Below are 24,007 nucleotides of genomic sequence, written 5' to 3'. Positions count from 1 at the left end.
TATTATTATTATTATTATTATTATTATTATTATTATTATTATTATTATTATATTATATCAAACTGTATATCATATACAACTCAGCATGCAGAGTAAATATGTACCTGTGTTCATGGTGTCTTCATGATCCCATCGTGTTATTTCCACCTGCTACAGTGAAAATCGAAGTAGACTGAGAAGAAACCTCATCACTGTCATGTTGCACATGAAATCCGGATGAAAGATGAATCCCGGAGGAGCGGTAGAGACTGTGCTTTTTGAGGAGATTAGAATCTGTAGGCACTCTCTCTCTCTCTCGCTCTGTCTGTTAGTGTGTGAGTGAGAGTGAGAGAGAGAGAGAGAGAGAGAGAGAGAGAGAGAGATGTGGAGTGAAGGAGTCTAATCGCCCTCTGATTCTCTGTAAAGCTGTTCCGTTCCATTCTTTTCCAGATCTGCTACCTGTTTGCTTCTTTTGCTTTTTAGATATAAGAAAAAAAAGCTGATTAAGATGATGGAGCAAACTCAGTCAGAAGTCATGCTCGGTTTGTTTGGATAGGTGCTGTTCAGGCTGAGATTGTGTTGCCTGACCGCACGTGATTGGTGGTGTGAGTGTGTGGGGTTTTGTTTGGAGGTTGTAAGACTGCATTTCGTGTGTTTGCATCATTTCAGTCGGCTGCTGTGAAAGGGTCTGTATTAATGCAGGTTAAAGAGCGCAGAGCTCCAGCGGAGTCTATTAACCCCTGACAGCATGTGTTTTCTCAAACTGTCTTTCATTCAGAAGGTATGATTAACAGCACAGAACATTTATTTTTGTGATTTATTACAGCTTCTGATGCTAGACTGATTAAAATAAGTTCCCTTCATACAAGATGGTGGAGCTACTCTGAACGAGTGCATATCAATATTAATGCATATCAACTGCTGCTGATCTCAGTCTCATCCTGATCTCAGTCTGCTGCTGACCTCTGTCGGATCCTGTTCTTAGTCTGATCCTGACCTCAGTCCGATCCTGATCTCAGTCTGATCCTGACCTCAGTCCGATCCTGATCTCAGTCTGCTGCTGACCTCAGTCCAATCCTGATCTCAGTCTGCTGCTGACCTCAGTCAGATCCTGATCTCAGTCTGCTGCTGACCTCAGTCTGATCCTGATCTCAGTCTGCTGATGACCCTGTGATGCAGCCAAAAGCTCGAGAGCAGCCACTAAACTGACATTTTAGTGACATTATTTTTACTTTAGTAGTTGGTGCAGACCACAGAACACAGATCAGTACATGTTCACGCTGACTTGCTACAAACAAAGCAAGTGGTGTAAACATGAAGTCATGTGTACTGACACATGACTGATTTGTCGTGCTCCATCAGGTGTAGGTATGCAGGTGTATCGGGGGACAAAAGGTCTGGTGATTGACAGCAGGTTGTGTAGCACATTGTTGTGCCTTGTGTGTGTCATTATTTTGGTGTAACAAAGAGTTCATGACAGTTCATGATGCTTTGTGGTTGCTGCTCACTCTTTTATGACATACTGCTATATACATAGAGTAGGATACAAGCACAATACACAAGCCCATGCTCACATGGATGTTTCCATGGTTACAGAATGATCTTGCATGATTGCATACAGATCACTTTATTCACAGTTGTGTAAACTGAACAGAGGTTTAGGTTTGGAATTTGTACTCAATTATTTTCTCAATGAACAAAAAAAAAAAAACAAATTATGAAGAGAACTGCCCAATATTCACATTTAAGAAGCTGGAAGCTGTGAAGTTTTTAGGATTTTTGCATTTGATTATTTAAATTGTTGGCAACCAATTCTCTATCAACAAACTGACTGATTTATCAACTAACACTTTCAACTGTTAATTGTACTGTAATGCCACATAATCACTAGATCTGATTTTCTGCTACAGGATTAACACAATAGATGTCAAACAGCTGTCTGCAACTGCTCTGAATTAAACAAATGCTAATTCAAATCAGCTATGTAAAGATCTGTATGATAAATCTCTTTTGTCCTTTTTCATGAAACTGTTCTTTTAGTGTGTTGTCTCTGTGTAAATCACTCTTCAGAACAAAGTGTGGGTGGGCAGGTCCTGGACGCTATTTAAAAAAAAATAACTAAACAAAACCTTTGATAGTTACTTTATTACTGGCTGAGCTGTTAACTTGTACTGTATGTAGCCCTGTACAAAATTCATATAGGGTACAGTGCATAAAAAATTCAGTTAAAAAAATATAATGTTGATGATGTTTTAAAAATTCACATTAAGCAAAGTTCATGATAACTACAGTTCATAATGATAAAAGAAAACAGTTAAAATATGTTCTGTATAAACATATAAATATCATATGTGGTTTACAAGAATGGACTATTTACAGTTAAAAGATAAATAAATATTAAGGTCTTTAAGTTCATTTAAGTTCATAAAATAACTGAGATCGGAAAGAAAAGAGGAAGAAGCAGTGTTTATGTGTAAAGCCTAACCTGTTACCTGTTATATGTCAATCATTTCATTACCTGTTTTGCCTTTGGTTGAGGTCAAGCTCACAAGCCAATCAGAGTGTGTTGACTGTGTAAGGGAGGCGGGACTAGTGGCGAAGGTTAGTGTGTTGTGGATTGAGCATGCGACAGGAGTGAGACAGACGCTATCGATCAAGAGAGCTAAGAAGAAGCCTTGTGTGGGGAGCATTTAAGTTTATGGAGGAGGTCGACTACTCGTGGGTCCTGGATATAAACTTTTGTGTAACCTGCCAGAGGAGGCGGACGTTGGAGAAGGAGAGAGGTCGAGACGGATTTCCAACAAGATGGCCCCTGGTGTGTGTGTGTGCTGCGCACGTGCCACGTGTGTTTTACCTTCTTGGTGACTCGCCGCTGTGTACCATCGCCACCTGTGTGATTGAACTATGACTGCCATTTCATTGCCACTGCCATTACCATTCCCCGTGAGAGTTTCACCATTCCCCTCTTACCCTCACCCCCTGGATTTCGTGAGTACTAACAGAACAAACCAAAGTGCACGTGCTTTTATTTTAAGCTCAGTTGAGTGAAACGGCCATTGTTGTTTTGGGCCTCACCGCACTCAAGCATCGTCAACAGGCCTGCAACGGGTTAAACTTATGGTGTATTGCAAATGAGTGTGTGGGCCCACAGTTATAATACAGAGTTTGAGTTTACTGTGCATTTAAAAATACTATATTATTGGATAACTGAAAAAAGGTTTAAAGGTATCAAATTAAGGGTTTTTCTTGGAAAAGAAAAAAAAGAGTTTTGTGTGAAACAGAAAATTAAAGGGTACCTGTTGTTAACTAAAGTATCTAACAGAAGAAGGGTTAACTTGTCATTTTGAATTGAAGGCAAGGTGAAGCAAAACAAGAACCTGTGAATTTTATTTTGGAAACATTCTTTGGTATTATTTATTTTTTATAGTTGTCCTTTTTGCAAAAACTTATAAATTTTGTTATTTCAGTCCAAATACTTTATTTGAATTTTATTTAACTTCTGTGAATAAATACCTGAGAAAGGATAATTTTGCATTTAAAGTATAGTTGTGGTGGTCATCATATTTTATTTAAGTATATTATTAGAGTTACAAAAGAAAAAAAGTTGTATTTCCCTACAACGAGCCCAGGCCCAGTCTCATCGTATTGTCCACTCTAGTTTTATTTCCAATTACATGGGACCTGGGTTACATGTAGATGAAAAATTAAATGGGCTGAGCTTCAACAAACCAAATATTAGAACCCACTTCTGTTTCCTCAGACCCAGAGTCGGATTAAATGAGCCCTAAGTGGCTGCAGTAAATATACACACTGCACGCCTCACTTCATCAAGCTTTGTTTAAGACACTAATGTGAATCCGAAGAGCAGTTTTCCTGCTTTCTTCATTCCGAAATGTGAAGCGGAGACTGGAGAGGTTCATTCTGTCAGACTCTGTCTCTGAATGACTCAGTAATGGTTCAACTAAAAAAAAAAAGCTCTCCCATTATAGTAAATTGTTTCTTAAAATTTGACATTGAATACATATTATTTCTTATAAATACCTTACCAGCAGTTTTATTATTCCTGAGCCCAAAGGTCACCTTCTTGGATTTCAGACTTGGGAGTTTGACTCTTCTGTGGAATGAAAACACAAAAAGTAGAAGGCACAGTTATATATGGTACGCCAGAGTTCCCCCTGTAGGGTGAACTGTATGGGAAAACATGAGATACTGTGCCCTATATGACGCCCTCAGGATGGAGTAACCAGCCCATTATGGTGGGAATGAACTGACCATTAGGAAACTAAAGCATCCTTAAGAGATTCTCTAGTTATTGTAGCTGACATTTTTCCATTCAGTTCATTTTGGTACAATGCTACTCACTAGTTTGCCCCTTCAGATTGTTCTATTGCCTCTATTGTAGATTCAACGCTTGTATTCTCTCCCAGAAGACCAGAAAGCATCACATTAAGATTCAGAGACAGTCAGGTAATCAGCTTTTAACAAAGTGCTTCACCAAGGACCAATTTTCCATTCTAATATCTTAAAAATGTCCTCAGATCATGGACAACCTGCAAACAGCATCATCTGACTACAACATTAGTTCTGAGCAGCTTAGGGGAAAAACATCCTTCAAGTGCAGTGAAATCATTGTACTCCATATCTTGGCTCTACCTTAGCTCTAGTGGTATCAAACCATAAGGACAGTTTATGTTTTATTAGTCCAGGTTTTGTGAAACACCTTAAAAAGTTTTCTCGTAATCTGTGTGAACAGACCTTTTGAGGCTTAGTTCTGACTGTAATTGTGACTGCATCATTTTTACCTTCGGTGGGGTGCTGGGACTTCCCTTTGTCTTGAAGAAGAGTGGTGTTGGGGCAACAGTGTTGCTCTGAAAAGTGATGAAGTCAGACACTGCCTGTGAGGGGGTCTTCACCTTCTTTTGTGACTTCTTAGCACTCAGAGGTGTGGATGGCCTTTCAGCATCCTGAGGTGGGAAATCATTTCAGAGAACAATTATGTCCCAGTGTAAGAAGACAGTGTGTCACTTCAGTCACTTCATCTCATCTGAACCATTTAACCTCATCACATACTTACAGTTCCCAGCTTAGTCTTCTTGGCACCAGTCTCTCCTTCTGCAGGGTCACTGATCAGTGCAGCCGCCTCCAGCTCATCAGCCTCATACTCAAACTCCACAGGGACCTTCCTCTTCTTCTTGGTGGGTTTCCTGGAAGAAGAAACCATCTCGGTTTCATCCAATGGGAGCTCTGCATCCGTACTGCCAACCACCTGCAAATGGCTTTCATCTTTCATCTCAGTGGTCTGGCTTGCTGCCAACTTTGGTATCTTCATCTTCTTCTTTGCTGGTGTTGTCATGGTGATCTCAAAAAGCAGCTTCTCAGCATTCACCACCTGAGCGGTCTCCTCTGAAGTCATAGCTTCTTTTTGATTCTTCCTCCTCTTGTTCTTCAGTGGTGTTACTGTGCTTTCATCTGCAGCAGGTGAAGCTTCAAGTGTCTGTTCATGCTTGTCCTTTTTCTTTGTCTTCTTTTTAAGTGGCGTTGCTGTGCTATGTTGTGATGCTTCACATGTGATCTCACTGTCGGTGTGTTTTCCTTCTACCTCAACCTGTGCATCTGCCTTGAGGCTCTTTTTCTTACTCTTCTTCTTGGCAGGAGTTATAGCATCAGTTGGCTTCTCAGCCCTGGTGACTGTGTTACCATCTGCTGAATCCTCACAGTGTACTGATGTAGCATTGTCTTCTGAAATCACACCGTGGATCTGTGATTCGCCCTCGCTCGTTTTCACCTTTCTTCTTCTTCATGGCAGGCATTGTAGCTTCGGTCTCCAGCACTGTCATTGCGTTGTTTTCCTCTGATGCCTCACAGCTTATTGATGTGATCTGTGCCTCAGTCCCACCTGTTAGTAATTCTGCTTTCAGGCTCTTCTTCTTCTTCCTCTTCTTCTTCTTCTTCTTCTTTTTCTTCTTCTTCGTCTTCTTTGAAAAGGTTTCAGATTGGTCCTTGTCAGTGGCGCAGGGCTCCACAGAGAGGAGCAGAGTCTCTGACTGACCCTGTGGAGAAGCTCTTTTTCTGTTTCAAACAGCACCATGCTGAGGAGGAGGTAAGAATCAGTAAAAATTCAACTTTATCTGATGAAAAATGACCCAGAAAAATACACATGCAGGCTTAGGCTATACTTAAAATCAGTTGCCACGTCTATATGTGGTTAATTACACAGCCACACCTTGACACAATGCTGTAAACACACGCAATCCACCTGATTATTATGCTTTGCAATTTTGTGCTTTTAAAAGGTTTGATTTCAAATGGCAGGTCCTCAGTGACCTCTGAGCTTCTACCGTCTCCAGCTGCCAATACAGCTTAATGTGACGGGATAAAACCCGCCATAAAACAGAACGTCCTTGTACTCAGTCAGAATGCTTTCTTTCTGTTTTTGGTTTTGCAAAAAAGAAAAAAAATGAGTGAGAGTGGCCTATATCACAAGCTAAATTCAGGGAATGCATGCATGTGGGAGTTACTGGCCTTGATTTTAGCACCACCTACTGGTGGATGTGCACCACTTTTGGTGTCTGACATGCACCATTCTAACGCTGCCCCTGAAAATTTCCCTGACAAATTTTACAGTTTATGCTGCTGGACCACTGTGACCAATTTTTTTTCTCCTTTTCTTTTCTTCTTTTCCTTACTTGCTCTTCACCTAATTTAAACTGACTCCACATAGAGAATGAATATCACCAACATTTAAATTAAACGTAGGCCTACGTGTTAATAAATGTCGTCCAGGTTATAGAGGCATCAGTGTTACCTTTACTTTTCTTTGCTGCTATGGTCCCCTCCTCATCCTCCTCCATGTGATCTCCTCCTTGTCTCTTCATGCTCTTCCTGCTGGGCAAACATTTCATCATCCTCATCTGTGGAGACCTCCTCTGGATACTCATCCTCAGGAGACGCCTGAGAGGAGAAAGACACCAGAGTAAGACAAGGTCAGATATTGTTTTTACAATTTGTAGCTCACATTTCTCTCTAGTTCACTGTCTGGTAAAGTGTTTGTTAATGTTTGTACCAGAGCACTCTATCACTCCATCACTCAACATCTGTCTAAGAAACCTCACTCAGAAAACACTGACCTAAAAACACTAATAAATACATTTACTGCTATTTTTCGTCAAGTAATTCTAAGTGCACAGTACAATACTGTACATACTTACTATACATGCAGTACAAATATACAGCTACAGATATAGGAATACAACAGTGTTGGTCAATCTGGCCACAAGTTCTCATTCAAATCTTATCTTATATCCTCCTTCAATACACCTGACAAAGAATCTTTCTACAGCCTGATCCATCCCTGACAATATTCTGCAGGTATGTTCAATGTGTCCAAGAAGCGCATCTGACCATGGAGGGGGCCACTGACTAGGCAATTTGGGGTTCAGTATCTTGCCCAATGACACTTTGACATACAGAATGGAAGAGCCAGGGATCAAACCACTGACTTTCTGATTATGGGACAGCCTGCTCTTGCTCCTGAGCCGCAGCAATCAGATCAAGAATTTAACAGTTTTTCTAAGAGTGTGAAAAAATAAGGTGCGATCATCCTACCTTCACCAAGGTCACGCAGTCTGAGATCCAACACAAGGTGAGGGAAAAGAATAAAATGCATTAGATTCAAGCAAATGTCATTCATTGGTGCAGTATAAATGTCACAGGAGGGCAGGAGTTAATCCACGACTAAACAAACTAAAAATCAAAAGTCAATAACTTTCTTTATTGAAGTGAAAACACAGCCTGTGTGTTTGTTTTGTACGTGACACTTGAAATGAATGAACGTGAAATGGCAAATCATTAAGTTAGCTTCTACTGTGTTCAACCGGGTAGTAAAAAGCTGCCAGAGTTAATTTAGCAGACCATCTGTCATGCTCTGAAAGGCTTGCTCATTTTACTCCGCAAAGCATCCATTCAATATTTAATATCCTTCATCCTGATATTTCTGGTTATATTAGTGCAAAATGTAGTATTTTTAATAATTAAATGATAACAGAAGTATTGATCTTTATGCAGTTATAAATGATTTAGACCAGGTTTTAGTTTGATTACAGCTGGAATGAACCAGAACTCAGTTAGGTCACTGACACAAACTGACCTCCACCAACCTGACTCCTCAGAGGTGCAGACTGGAACAGATGGGCACAGTTTTCAATACCTCCTAGGTCTCATTTCAGATTCAGTTATGAAGTTTGTCTTTTTTTTTTCACTAACCATACAGACAGGAATCAGGTACAACTTATTTTCTTAGTTTCGGCCATTGTTCATATCAGTTATGATAACACTGGACTCCACAAGTTTGTTAATGAACCCATTAATGATAATCCATTTGGATCTATGACTGTGATTTGTTTCTGTATGGAATATTTCTTTTTACTACTATAGACATATGTCTTTCTTTAAATGATATGATCCTGAAAAACTTGGTTTACCCATTTATTCTTAAGCTTCAGATGTTCTGATGTCTGATATATTTATTGCAGAAGCCGAATAGACACTTGAATAGAGCAGAGTCATCATTAATGTCATTAATGTGCATTTCCTACTATGATCAAGTCAAAATGTCTGCTGTGAAAAGGCCAATCAGATCAAACACAGTGAAAACATTATACCTTAAATCTGAATCACACACACACACAGAATATAGTGTGAGAGGTGGTACTCACTGATTTCGTAGAGTCTCCGTCTGTTTGAGATGGGTGTACTGCTCCGACTGGCTAAGTCCAACAGCTTGTCTGCCAGGGCCACATAGTCAAACTGCAAAACACACTCACACACACACACATAGTCAATTGGAACAAAACTCATTCATCACCGTCCTATCACATATACCCACCTTCTGACTCAAACTGATGAGGAACAATAACACATATGTTCAAATTATTTTTCAAAGCAGAAAGAAATTCTGCTATGAAAAAGAAAATCAGAGCCTGTGAATGAATGACAGTAATCAGCCCTAATTTGGCTGCTACACTTTCCAGCCAATTCCTTAAATCTTCTGCACATATCGTAAAACATAAAAATCAAAAACCTACACAAAAATCTTAGACGTTTACTTGGGATGCAGATCCCTGATAACCTGTTCTACATGACACTAACTTTTTGTTACTGCTTGGTAATTTTAGTAATTATATACATCTAGTGTAAGAAACAGCATTGCAATGAATCAAGCAGAGAAAGTGAGGTGGACTTACTCTTTGGTTTTGGCTGCTGTTTTGCAGAACGGCTCAATGAACATCAGGTTCTGATCAGCAGTGAGGTGTGAGAAAAGAAAAAGACCATATCAGGATAACTGTAGGAGAAATGTATTTGCTCATGATGGAGAGCTGGAACAACTGCTTATTCATTTATTATTGAACAACAAGATGGCGGCGCACAGTGGTGCAGCGGCTTCTCGAGCTCCCGGGATTAAGCCTTATTTTTCCAACTCGCTCTTGATGGCTTAACTACCATAACATGCAAATGTCCTGGTATGACAATAAAGTTCCTTGGTCCAGGATGTGGACGTCAAAAGTATGACACAAACATCACCAAAAAGGTTTTACAGAAGACATTTTATGTTAATACATTACCTGCTCTCCCAGTTTTTCCTCCGCTTCATGTTTGTCTGAACATAAAGCGAACTAGCTGTGAGAGAAACAAAAAATAAATCAAGAGGAAAATAAACGTTAATTAAAAGAGATTTATTTTCAAACCACACCTTACTGCAGTGCCACCCGGTTAGCTCAGTTGGTAGAGCATGAGACTCAATATTTTGGGGTCATGGGTTTGAACCCCACTCCGGACAGCACCACCCCCCATGGGCTCACCACCTGTGGGAGGTGCCGTAGGGCTATGGTGTATTGTGGACTGGGCAGCAGTTGCCCCCCGCAACCTGCCCCCCAGATAAGCAGCAGATGATGACATGACCTTACTGCAGTACAATGTGTTGTGCAGTCACACAATGATTGTTTTCTATTGGCTGAACCAAAGCACAGAAATGAACTTTCTTGCATTATTTAATATTTGGTTCATTTATTCACGCTGCCCAGTCACCAAATAAAGCAGGCTATGGACCACAGTTTAGAGAACCTGTCAGTATGGTCAGGCTGAAGATGTTGATGTAACTGAGGTTCAGCACAGTGGGTCTCATTTGTGCTCATTGCTGTTTACTTATTTACCATGTCAGGTTATATCTTGTTATTCTGTGTTAACAAGAAGTAGTCTCTGCTGACTACCAGGTCAGTTATTTGCTAAACTGGATGACATTTTAAGGCATTTTAAATGGTCATAGCTGGAAAAGCACAGGTACTTGTAACATTAATGATGGCTCTGTTCTAGTTAAGTGTCCCAATAAGTCCTAACAGTGTGACAGTGAGCCAGCATGCAGTTTGCAGGACACTCAAACTGAAGACGCTAAACAGGACAGGGTATTAAGATATTTTTATTCTAGTGCCAATACGACACCCGAGTTTCTGTATTGATACCAAAATGATTTCAGTGCTTTACTTTGAAAATTCTCAACATGATTTTCTACACTTTAATGTTAAATCATTTAACAAATGTTAAATGTTATTTAAAGGCAAACACGCATACAAGAACCTAATTAAATATAGTCCAACATTAGCAACATATTCATTTAAATCAGGAGAATCAGTGCTTAACTGACAGATTTCAACACGATGCTAGTGGCAAATTTAGGTGGATGTGAAAACAGCCACAGGTTTTGCACAGCAGCATGTCTGTCCAAGTGCTGGGGAGTACTACTGCACATATGAAAAAGTTGGGTTAAGCTTTTAGTGTCTGTGTGGAGTCTGATATTTGAGGTAAATAACATCAGCGCCCGCTGAGTCAAGTGCATGTGTAGATGATGTGTAGATGATCACTGTCCTCCCAGTCTCCTGCAAATTTGTGTAGGACAGTGAGCTCAGGTGAAATTACAGTACAGAACAAAAAAATACAGTGGTCATAGTTAAAAATCTTGTAAAACTGAAGTTACATTCAGATGTGTGTGTTGATAGGTTATGAAGGACTCCGAGGTGGTTGTAGTAGTGACAGATGTAGTAGTAACAGTTGTAGTAGCAACAGCTGTAGTAGTACCAGCAATAGTATTAGTATCTGCAGTAGCAGTAATAGAAGTAGTAGAGGTCACAGAGACTAGGCCATGGTTTCAAAAGAAGTGTGTCACATGATCACAGTTTAATGCCCATGAGGTGGAAATACTGTGGTGTTGGAAGACCACAAATGTCTAAAGCTAAATGAAGTTAGCTTAGCTTCTTTTTCTCCCATTTCACCTCAGTGAAACAGATGCTGTAACAGTTTACAGTTACAGCATCTATTGCTGCTATTCATGCCTCACAGACATGCCTCCTTCTGCCTGAACTAAATGATCAACGTGAGCTGGCTTGTATACAACTTCCACAGCTAACACAAAGAAGTAAACAAGAACGGCACTGCATGCTCACCTGGAGATGACGGTGATGAACCCTATCCTGAATCACAGCCACTAAGTTAAAAAAACATGCTGTCCTCCTGACTGAAGCCAGGCTGCTGTCCTCCTCCTTGTTGTCCAGTATAGACTGTAGATCTCATATGAGGCAATGTCACCACCTGCTGGCGTAACTAGTAACTGCACCTCACATTGGAGGATTTTCTTCTACACATCGGCTTGGGTACAAATTAAGACAAAAATACGCAAAGAAATATGAGGGAAGTCACGGATGTCACATGGTCCACAAATGGACGGGAAGCGATTGATAAATGTGCAAAACCCTGTGGTTTAATGGATCTACTGCTTAAATGTTTACAAAGAAAGCTATGTGTATTTGCAAATCACAAACACAAATTTAAAAGTAAATGTTTGTGGATAGTGAGATATTTGTGGATTGTTGTCTTCTGTGGGTTACAAATATTAAAATCCAATTAAAAACTTGTCTTTGATCCTTGTTTGTGAGTGTGACAGTGTTGTAGAAGCAGAATGCTAGTACATTTTTTTAGTACTAACCTGGAAGACCAGGTTAGTGTGGGGCAGGTTTGTCCAACCTGTCGATTCCAGTTCACTCTCGTTTGAAGGTCTGCAGGAAGCTCTCCAGGTATAAAAGCTCTGCAGGGAACAGCACATTGTCATGAAAAGTCCAGGGCTGTTCTCAGGTGCCATGACCTGATCTTACTTTCTACTTATGTCCATCAATATCGTGGAAGCTGTGGGTCAGGGTGGAGATCTTGTTTGACACCTCCTCCTTAAAAAGAAAAGTGAAGTGAGTGAATGTACATGTAGCGGCATGCTCTGCTGCTGCGGTGTAATGCAGGTAAGTCTATTATGCGGGAACTGCCGGGCTCATTGGCCTATCAGAGTAGGGAGCGAGGATATAAAAAGAGGGTGGTTTCCTTCTTTGTTCTCTCTCTCATTTCCTGGCTCGAGGCCCACTTCCGGGGTGCTGCATCTCCTCTCCTGTCTGAGTGCAGGTAGACGCTTGATAGCGCCAGCATATGTGTTTTTATTTAAATCTAGGCAACTTGTGTGCATGCTTTTTTAAATCTGTTTTCATTTATTTCTTTTGGTTGTTTTTGGTAGTGGTTTTGGGTTTTTTTGTGAAAGAATGTGTCTATTCCTGGTTTAGTTTAGCATTGTTGGCCAGAAATAAGATTGTTGAGTTTGTTGTTTTCTTTTTGTTGTTCTTTTTTTTCCTTTTGTTCTTTTTTTCCTTTTTTGGTTGTTTCTTGCTTTTCTTGTTGGTGGTTTATTTTGACTGGCGACCCTTTTAACTGTGTTTTCTTGTTCCCCTTGTGCTGACGGCCGAAGGTGGTGGTGGTGTCCTCGTATGCTGTGTGGTCCTGTGGTTTAAGGTTCTCCTGCACTTCACCGTTTGCTGTGTGTGTGGCACGTATGAGTGGGGTGTTCCCTGTTTCTTTTTGGACCCCTTGACCCCCCCTTTTGAGCCCTCCTCACGGCCGGTAAGCCTCTGGCACTAAGTGGGGGTTCAGTCATTTTAGCGCATTGCTTTTACCGTTGTGCAATTTATTGTTAATAAAACTTGTACTCCTTTGATTTTGGAACCACGTCTCCTCCCCTTCCTTCTTTGAACAGACCTGAGTGCCCTTGTTTTGGGGTTTGTTAATGCACTTCAGACCTACAATAATATTCCTTGGGTGAAATTCCCAAGGTGTCGTTGTCGGACTCCTACTTTTAGTATAGTATATCTACCCTACTACCCTCCCCCCATTTCGCCACATACATTTCAAACCGGGAAGGAGAGGATAGAGGTGGTTGACTGAACACATTAATCATCACATTTTATAGTTTATGACAGACACAGATGTGAATGGCCTATAATGCTTAGTCTTGTTAGAGGACTGTGACAAGGCTGCAACCAATGTTTGACCTATTGTCAGTTTATTTGCAGATTGTTTTTCTTTTCAATTCATTTACATGAATTGTTAAGAAAAAAAAAACATAAAACAAAACTCCCTTGACATTTGCACAGAGCTCACAGAAATGTCTTCAATGTGGCCATTCCATCCAAGCAAAACATACAAATGTCTAATTTATTGTCATATAACAAAGAAAAACAGCCAGTGCCCACATCTGAGAAGCTTAAAAGAAATGACTGAAATAATTCATATATTTATAAAGTAGCTGCCGACTCTCAACTGAACAACAAACTTAACCATTAAAATGACTGTATAATTATGGCAGTAAATAACTTAATAAAAACAAAAGCAATTAAATAAATAAGAATTACAAATATAATTTACACCACAAGAAAAGTATGGGTCAAAGATCCACAAAATGGAACAAAGAAAACATTTATCTAATCAAGGTTTAATCTGCAAACATTTATGCAGGTACCAACATACCAAATATTTACCATTAATACAACACATACGGCCTATGAATGCCATACAGAAGAGTTTCTGTTGAAGAATCATGCAGCTACGCAAAGGCGACTCTTCACACCTGTGTTGCCCAGTGTTACTAGACAAAACACTACTGACACCCTCTCCTAACTGGCAAAGCCAGAAGTGCTTTTGTTGCTATGGACCCTGTATGTTCCACAGATTATGATCAACTGAAAGTTGCCATCTTAAAGAAATATGAGATCAGCAAGGACACATACCACCAGCGGTTTCGGGCCCTCGTCACATCGGAAGAAGAGTCTCCCCAAGAACTTCACACCTGACTTAAGGACTTGTTCTGCAAGTGGGTAGAATTCAGCAAGGCTTTCAAAGAGCAGATCATGGAGACAATTGTCCTAGAACAGTACCTGTATCCAGGGTGCTGTATCCAGAGGTGAAGACCTGGGTAAAGGAAAGGAATCCAGACACAGCAGCTAAGGCAGCGGAGCTGGTGGAGGACTACATCGTAGCACACAGGGGCCCAGGAACTTATCGCTATGCTGGACAGCTGCCCCAAGCCAGAGATTGGTCTGAGGGTATGAAAAAAGGGGGTGCTTTAGCTTATAATCAGGTCAACCAGCCAAGACCTGGTAAAAGAGAAGGAACCAATAACATTCATGAACATGAACATATATGCACCCCCAGAAAGTGACAAATATTTATTTGATGTCATAGCAGCAGAAACAAAGGGTATTTTAATTTGTGGAGGAGATCTAAATGCTATTAGAAATCACAAAATGGATACAACTAGCCTCAAAAAGAACAAAATGTATCTGACAAAATTCATAAATATACAGTGGGTACGGAAAGTATTCAAACCCCCTTACATTTTTAACTCTTTGTTAAACTGCAGCCATTTGCTAAAATCATTTAAGTTTATTTTTTTCTTCATTAATGTACACACAGCATCCCATATTGACAGAGAAACACAAATTGGGAAATTTTTGCAGATTAATTAAAAAAGATAAACTGAAATATCACACAGCCATAAGTATTCAGACCCTTTGCTATGACCCTCATATATTTAACTCGGGTGCTGTCCATTTCTTCTGATCATCCTTGAGATGGTTCTACACCTTCACTGGAGTCCAGCTGTGTTTGATTATACTGTTTGGACTTGATTAGGAAGACCACACACCTGTCTATATAAGACCTTACAGCTCACAGTGCATGTCAGAGCAAATGAGAATCATGAGGTCAAAGTAACTGCCTGAAGAGCTCAGAGACAATTGTGGCAAGGCACAGATCTCACCAAGGTTACAAAAAAAATTTCAGCTGCACTTAAGGTTCCTAAGATCACAGTGGCCTCCCTAATCCTTAAATGGAAAACATTTGGGATGACCAGAACCCTTCCTAGAGCTGGCCGTCCAGCCAAACTGAGCAATCGGGGGAGAAGAGCCTTAGTGAGAGTGGTGAAGAAGAACCCAAAGACCACTGTGGCTGAGCTCCAGAGATGCAGTCGGGAGATGGGAGAAAGCTCTAGAAAGTCAAACATCACGGCAGCCCTCCACCAGTCGGGGCTTTATGGCAGAGTGGCCCAACGGAAGCCTCTAGTCAGTGCAGGACACATGAAAGCCCGCATGGAGTTTGCTAAAAAAAAACACCTGAAGGACTGAGAATAAGATTCTCTGGTCTGGTGAGACCAAGATAGAACTTTTTGGCCTTAATTCTAAATGGTATGCGACAGAACTGGAGAGGATCTGCAAGGAGAAATGGCAGAGGATCCCCAAATCCAGGTGTGAAAAACTTGTTGCATCATTCCCAAAAAGACTCATGGCTGTATTAGCACAAAAGGGTGCTTCTACTAAATACTGAGCAAAGGGTCTGAATACTTACGGCCGTGTGATATTTCAGTTTTTCTTTTTTAATAAATCTGCAAAAATTTCAACAATTCCATGTTTCTCCGTCAATATGGGGTGCTGTGTGTAATGAGGAAAAAAATGAACTTAAATAATTTTAGCAAATGTCTGCAATATAACAAAGAGTGAAAAATTTAAGGGGGTCTGAATACTTTCCATACCCACTGTATCTTTGGAGGAGATGGGGATGATAGAAGTATGGATGAGCTTACACCCCCTGGAAAAAGATTTTACACATTACTCTGCAGCTCATAAAGTTCATTCAAGGATAGATTACTTTTTTATGAAAGCAGAGGATAGCCATAGGGTGAGGGAATGTGGAATAGGGGGAGCAGACGTGTCAGATCACAACCCACTCTATTTAACAATAGGTTTAAAAAACAGAAAACGGCATACAGTATGGAGACTCAATCTGGGAATACTGAATAATGATCAAAGAAGGGAGAAGGTAAAAATAGAAATAAAAAGTTATATCTTAGGGATGCACCAAATATTCCGCCACCAAAAATTTTCGGCCGAAAATGGCTGACTTTTATCACTGAAACAACACGGCCGAAACAGGATGTTGTGATGACGCAAGCAAAAACCAGTACGAGCCAGTACGAGCTTGTCTGGAAAGGCCAACATGTCTGCGGTGTGGACGTATTTCAGTAAATCTGAGAAAGACACACGGATAGCGATTTGCAAAACATGTAATGTTGAAATTTCAAGAAGGGGTGCATCTGCAAAGAATGTCAGGTTTAATTTATCACCTGAAATCCAAACATCTCGATCGCTGTGCTGAATATGAGAGAAATGCAGCACAGAAAAGGAAAATCCCTCCGAGCACGCCCACTCCTTCTGTTGCGGATGCTTTTTTAAAGGCAACGAAGTTTAAAACTTAAAGCGCTGCAATTCCTGGTGCATTTGTTGTTGTTAAAGGCCTACGGTTAACATATGGACTATGGCAATCTTTGTTTTGATACACTATTGTATGTATGTATGTATGTATGTATGTTGTAGGCCTACAGCGAAAATTTTAAAATGCACTTGACTTATATGCACTTTGTGTTTTTATGAGAGAACAAATTTAATTTTACAATCTTGTTTAAATTGATTTATTCTTTGAAACATTCTTATTATGTAATCGCAATGCCTTGCAAATTTGGTGAGGTTAGTACACAATCATAGCCATAAATGCAATGGTACTAATAATTGGCATAATAATTTCTTTCTGTGTTTCGGTTTTCGGCCTTGGTTTCCTCATTTTCGGTTTTCGGTTTTGGCCAAGAATTTTCATTTCGGTGCAGTATAGTAGAATGGCTCAGTAGATCCAACAATATTTTGGGATGCTATGAAGGCAGTCATTAGAGGAAAACTAATAGCTGTAACTGCAAATGCAAAAAGGGGTTAAATTGGAGACTTACTGTTAAAGAATCTCACATCCAGAGAGTTTAGTTAGACAGGGAGTGGGTGGAAATGCTCACCTGTGCAGGGGAGGAGCTAAGGAGGTTGTAAGAGGCTGTGTTCTCCACAGATCCCCCTTTGTCCTCAGCCATGCTACCACACCTGTAAGTTACTCCATATTATCTGCTGTTTTTGTTTACCTCTGCTTATATTTGAGTTTATTTATACCCAATTCTGTTGAGTAACATTTATTGTATATTAATTTCTTTGTTTAAATAGATTATGTGACAGAGCATCACTCCCGTTAGGCCTTCGGTGGATGCATAAGAAATATAATATTGGCAAAACGGATATGCAAACAACAAGCAATTAATAATATATATAAAATCAGAGACCCAAATACAGATGAGGTGATATCTACTTTGAAAAAACCTTAATAATAATAATAATAATACATTTTATTTATAGGCGCCTTTCTTGACACTCAAGGTCACCTTACATTATAAAAACATACACAATAAAAACAGTAAAAAACAAAAGAGACAATACAGTTTAAGATAGACAATAGTCAATACAGTTGTGGTCAGGGGGAGTAAGCTAATCTGAACAGATGAGTTTTGAGTTTAGATTGGAAATGTGGGAGTGAGTTGGTATTACGGAGGTCAGGTGGGAGAGAGTTCCAGAGCTGTGGGGCAGAGCGACTGAATGCTCTGCTCCCCATGGTAACAAGGCGGGCAGAGGGGACAGTGAGATGGATAGAGGAAGAGGATCTGAGGGTGCGGTCAGGTGTGGCAGCATGGAGGAGATCGGAGAGATATGGAGGGGCGAGGTTGTGGATGGCTTTAAAAGTGAGGAGAAGTATTTTGTAGTTGATGCGGTATGTGATGGGCAGCCAGTGGAGTTGTTGCAAAATGGGTGTAATGTGTTGGATGGAGGGGGTGCGTGTGATGATACGGGCAGCAGAGTTTTGAACCAGTTGCAGTTTATGGAGGGTTTTATGAGGGAGGCCAAATAGAAGACTGTTACAGTAATCTAGACGGGAGGTAACTAGGCTGTGAACCAAAATGGCAGTGGAATGAGGAGTCAGAGAAGGACGGAGACGATTGATGTCATGAAGGTGGAAGTAGGCAGACCGGGTGACATTATTGATGTGGGAGGTGAAGGAGAGGGTGCTGTCAAGGATGACACCCAGACTTTTTACCTGAGGAGAGGGGGAGACGAAGGAGTTATCGATGGGAATGGAGAAGTTATGGAGTTTGCTTAGGGTGTGTTTTGTGCCTATTAGAAGAAGTTCTGTTTTGTTACTGTTTAATTTGAGGAAGTCTCAGGTGAACCAGGATTTTATTTCAAGGAGGCAGTTGGTAAGGGAGGAGGGAGGGAGGGAGGGAGTGTAACGTTGGGTTTGGTTGAAAGGTAGAGCTGGGTGTCATCCGCGTAGCAATGAAAATGAATGCAATGTTTACAGAGATATTATCAAGATTTGCCTACATCTGCAGATGAAGATGAAATGTAAGCATTTCTTGACAGGCTAGATCTACCCTCAAGTGAACTTATACAAAATGATAAATTAACGACTGATATTACATTGAAGGAGGTGAAAGATGCAATAAATACATTAAAAAACAATAAATCACTGGGAAGTGATGGATATCCCGTAGAGTGGTATAAGATGTTTGAGGAAGAGCTTTCACCGTTACGCCTGGCTTCGTTCAATTGGACATTTATAAACAATAAAATACCTCCATCCTGGACAGAGGCAATAATTACAGTCATACCAAAACAAGGAAAGGACAAAGAACATTGTGGTAGTTACAGGCCAATCTCTATTAAATGTGGACTATAACATATATACAACAATAATAAAAATTAAAAAAATAAAAGATTGAACTCCTTTATTCCAGAAATAATAGCGGAAGATCAAACAGGATTTATAAGGGGACATCAGACACATGATAACATTAGAATAATGTTAGGCAGGACCAAGACATCAAAGGAGTGGTGGTGAATGGCACAGAACAAAAAACAGGACTTTTTGCAGATGACATCATAGCCTACCTTGAGCATCCAAATAAATCTTTACCTTCACTGATGACACCTATCAGGATATAAAATAAATATCTCAAACACACAGGTTTTAATGCTTAACTATAGCCCACCAAAAGAGATCCAAGAATTATTTAATTTTAATTGAAATCTTAAGAAAATTAAATATTTGGGGGTCACAATCACAAAACGATTATCTAAGCTATACAAAGCAAATTACAATAAGATAAATCAAGAGATACAAAGGGACATCAAAAGATGGTCTACTCTAACGTTAGATTTCAGTTCAAGAATTGAAATAATCAGAATGAATGTATTACCCAGGCTTCTGAACCTATTCCAGTCCCTACCAGTAAAAGTTCCAGAGCTCCAGTTTGTGAGCTGGAATAGAATAATATCAAGGTTTGTTTGGGGTGGCAAAAAGCCTAGAACAAGATTGGAAACTCTCCAACTACCAAAGGAAGAAGGAGGGATGGGACTTCCAAAGCTTAAAGAATACTTCCATGCTGCCCAATTGAGGTATATTGTAGGTTGGTGCAAACCAGATTATGCGGCAAAGTGGAAAGAAATGGAAAAAGAGTTTGGAGAATATCCAGTACAGAATATTATAGGAGATGAAAAAACATACAAGAAGATTAAAAAGATTAAAAAATTATTAAAATTATTAAAAACCAAATAGATCCAATTACGATGTTCACACTAAAACTATGGTTCAGCATAATTAAAAAAGATAAGATACGGAAAGACATCAATTTATTGAAGTGGATAGCCTATGATAGCAATTTTAAACCAACTAGGTACGATAAAGGATTCAAGCAGTGGACAACCAAGAGAATTACGGCATGGTGTGTTCTGATGAAAGATGGACACCTGGAGGGTTTCCAAAATTTGAAAGAGAAATATGACTTGGATAAACATGAATTCTATAGATGCAACTTAGAGATTACTTTATGAAGGAGATCAGGATGGACTCCTCCAAAGAAGTGAAGAGTGTGATCCAAATGATAATCAATACAGACAAAGAAACCAAAGTTAGAATTATATCCGGCCTTTATAAAAAATTAACAACAAATTGACATTCAACTAAATAAATAAAAGAAAAATGGGAATCAGAATTTAACATTTAACATAAAAATTACTGATGAGGATTGGTTAAACGTGGAGAATGCATCACACATCCACTAATTCATGGCTCTAGAGGGAGTTTTCTTGGAAAAATCTGATATGTTTCTTTATTGCACCCAAGGTCAAGAGTAAAGATCCCTATGTCTGGTACAGTATTGTGTCTGTGTAACCTATGTGAATAAAACATACAAAGTATAGATACTTGGTTAAAATACTACTAATAGCTGGTAAAAAAAAAAAAAAAAAGCTATTACAAGGAAATGGGGAAAGGTGGACCCCCCGCCCAGGATCAATAGACACAGATCATAGAGGAAATCTACATATTGGAAAAGATGACACACCGCCTACGACCACAGGAAGTCCAGTTCGAAGAAAAATGGATAAAATGGACAAAATTTAAGATACAGAACAGCGACAAAGACCACAGGAAAGACAACAGACAGAGAGCATGTTTGTATTTGTGTTTGAACCTGTTTATCTATTACATTTATATAAAGGAAGAAAAAAATGTACATCAGCTCATGGAGGTTTCTGTGAATCACGATAAGGTACACTATAGTAGAATTACTGCAGATTATTACAATATTAACTGTGAATATAATCAGAAAATAAACATATCTGTATTTGTTAACTTCCACATACCCGTTAAGACACATGTACAGTGGGTATGGAAAGTATTCAGACCCCCTTAAATTTTTCACTCTTACTTCACTCTGTTATATTGCAGCCATTTGCTAAAATTATAGATATCCTAAGATGTATACAGGAAAACTGTATACGCGTCCCCACTCCTCCACTTAAATCCGAAGCTTCCCCTCTCGCACGGTGCATCTATGGCATGATGGTGGCCTAGGTCCACACGCGGCAGCGGCTCCCTTGGGTCTCGGCAGCAGTGGGTACGGAAAGTATTCAGACCCCCTTAAATTTTTCACTCTGTTAAATTGCAGCCATTTGCTAAAATCATTTAAGTTCATTTTTTTCCCTCATTAATGTACACACAGCACCCCATATTGACAGAGAAACATGGAATTGTTGAAATTTCTGCAGATTTATTAAAAAGAAAAACTGAAATATCACACGGCCATAAGTATTCAGACTCTTTACTCAGTATTTAGTAGAGTAGACTCCGTTATTTTAGCTGTGTGCTTAGGGTCATTGTCTTGTTGGAAGGTGAACCTTCGGCCCAGTCTGAGGTCCTGAGCACTCTGGAGAAGGTTTTCGTCCAGGATATCCCTGTACTTGGCCGCATTCATCTTCCTTCGATTGCAACCAGTCGTCCAAATATTTTTAAGCTGTCATTTACTGGGGGCTCTCCTCTCTCCACTTCCTGGTGGACTGTCAGCCAACATGCTCCGGACCTTGTGTGCAAGATGCATTTAAAATAAACCATTGAATGTGTAGTTACTGCGAGTTTGCTGGTGGATTTTGGGACCTGGGATTTATTCCTTTAAATGTTGCGCGATGGTTTCCCCTAGGCCAGTGGTTCCCAAAGTGGGGGGCGCAGTGCCATAGCAGGGGGGGCGCGGGGCGCGAAAAGACTGAATGAATTAATCAATAAATGATATTGCTAGCAAAACATGGAGAAGTTTTTGACGGGACTGTCACGCAAAAGAAAAGCAGAGGATGAAGCATCTCCAAATGTGCTTCCAAAACAATTACATCCTCTGTCAAACAACACCATCAGCAGGCGCATCTATATGTCAAAGGACATAGAGGAGCAGCTTAATGATAAGGTGCGTGACAGCTGCTTTTCTCTGCAGATGGATGAAGCCACTGACAGTAACAAAGACTGTTTATTGATAACTTGTGTGAGATTTATAGATGGGGATGACATGAGGGAGGAATTGCAGAAGAACTGTTTAAAATCATAGATTCTTACTTGAAAGAGGCCAATCTCGAATGGGAGGACTGTGTGGGGATCTGCACAGACGGGGCGCAGGGGCACGAAAATTTTCTTATGTACCAAAGGGGGGGCCCGGCAGAGAAAATTTGGGAACCACTGCCCTAGGCCAAGACGTAACAATAGTAAAATACATTGCTTCGGGGAACACATACATAAATTCGTCCCTCGTAATTATGAGGGGCCGGTCATTTCGTTACCCTGTCCCTGTACATGTGTAATGACAATAAAGTTGAATTTAATCTAATCTAAGCCAAAAAGGAAGACTGATAGGTAGCTGACCAACCCTGACGGATACCTCACTTAGTCTTCCCCTCGAGCTACTAACCGACAGCCACGCAGAGACCTGCTGTCCAGGGAAACATCTACACTCCGTTCGGGCAAGTGGACAGCTGTGGGACCAGGCCAGTCCCTAAGATGTGGGAGATTTCTCAGTTTCTGGCAAGCAGAATATGACTTTGCTTTCTTTTCTATAGCTGCCTCCAGACCTGAGCACCAGAAGTAGCTGTGTGCAATTTCTTTCATTTGCACAACACCATAGTTTCCAGTGTGGGGCTCAGCCAGCACTTTCTTTATTAGTGGTGGTGGTATAATGACACGATAGCCCCACAACAGGCATCCAGACTGGACTGAGAGCTCATTTCTTCTCATCAGATAAAGCTTTAAGCTTGGTGTAATTTCTCCTCTCTTCCCACAAGTGACAATGTCCAAAAGCTCAGACATGACAGGGTCAGTACATGTGTGTTTCTTGACATGAGTTGAGGTTACTGGACCTGTAGTCACTTCCTTGAAATAGAAGATCTCGAAGCTCGCTTTGTGTGCCACTATGGTCAACAGTTCCTGTGACTCTGGATCAACATGTATCTGGAGATATGCTTGACATAAATCTGCCTTGCTAAACTTCTGTCCTCCAGCCAACCCTGAAAAGAGGTCATAAATGAGGGGTAAAGGATACTGTTCTGCAGTCAGGACAGGGTTCACTGTCACTTTAAAATCACCACAGATCCTTGGACTTCCGTCCTTTTTCATGACTGGAACAATCGGTGTAGCCCACTCACTTGTGCTCACAGATTCCAATACTCCACTCTTCACTAATCTGTCTAACTCTGCCGCTACCTTGACTTGGATGGCATATGGAACAGGTCTAGCTTTTAGACACTTGTGGTGTGCTTCCTGGTTTGATTGTCAGCTTGACTGTGATGTCCTTCATGCTTCCAAGTTCTCCATCTAGAAATCTTTGGAATGCTTCTTTAAGATCTCATGTAGGGGGCTTGTGTCTCCATCCTTAAATAGGAACACTTCCTGCCAGTTCAATCTGAGCCTTCTCAGCCATCTGCGGCAGAGGGTTAGAGCTACGACAGGAACACAACAAAAAGGCTTAACTTGAATCAAAGGCTAGACGTGACAGTTCACCAGTGTAAGTGCGCAACTTCAACTTTGTCTTTCGAAGAATGAGGTTCTGTAGCTTTTCCTTGTCTGATATCATGGATACACATGTACCTGTGTCCACTTGCATCCGAAAACCTTGGCTCTCTAACAGAAGTGTGACCCAGTATTCATCATCACTGTAAGTAACAGATAAAACATGAACTGTATCTTCATCATCATCAGATTCACTCTGTTCATGCTCCATCTTGTTCACGTTTTTGTTTCTGAAGAAACCACTTTTCTTTGTCTCGGTGTGCTGCTTGTGTGTCTGAGCCTTTTTATTTTTACAGGCGCGCTCAATGTGGGCTTTCTTACCACAGTTTCTGCAGTCTAAATCCTTACACGAGCACTCTGATACCTGGTG

General features: G+C 40.3%; 1 pseudogene; it reads right to left on the bottom strand.

Moving 5' to 3' along the window:
* Positions 1-1,866: 1,866 nt before the first annotated feature.
* Positions 1,867-17,299, bottom strand: LOC121193943 (annotated as a pseudogene).
* Positions 17,300-24,007: the final 6,708 nt, after the last annotated feature.

Source organism: Toxotes jaculatrix, chromosome 15, assembly GCF_017976425.1.
Source record: "Toxotes jaculatrix isolate fToxJac2 chromosome 15, fToxJac2.pri, whole genome shotgun sequence".
NCBI lineage: Eukaryota > Metazoa > Chordata > Actinopteri > Toxotidae > Toxotes > Toxotes jaculatrix.
The sequence above is the reverse complement of the archived record's forward strand: the minus strand, read 5'-3'. Positions and strand labels throughout refer to the sequence as shown.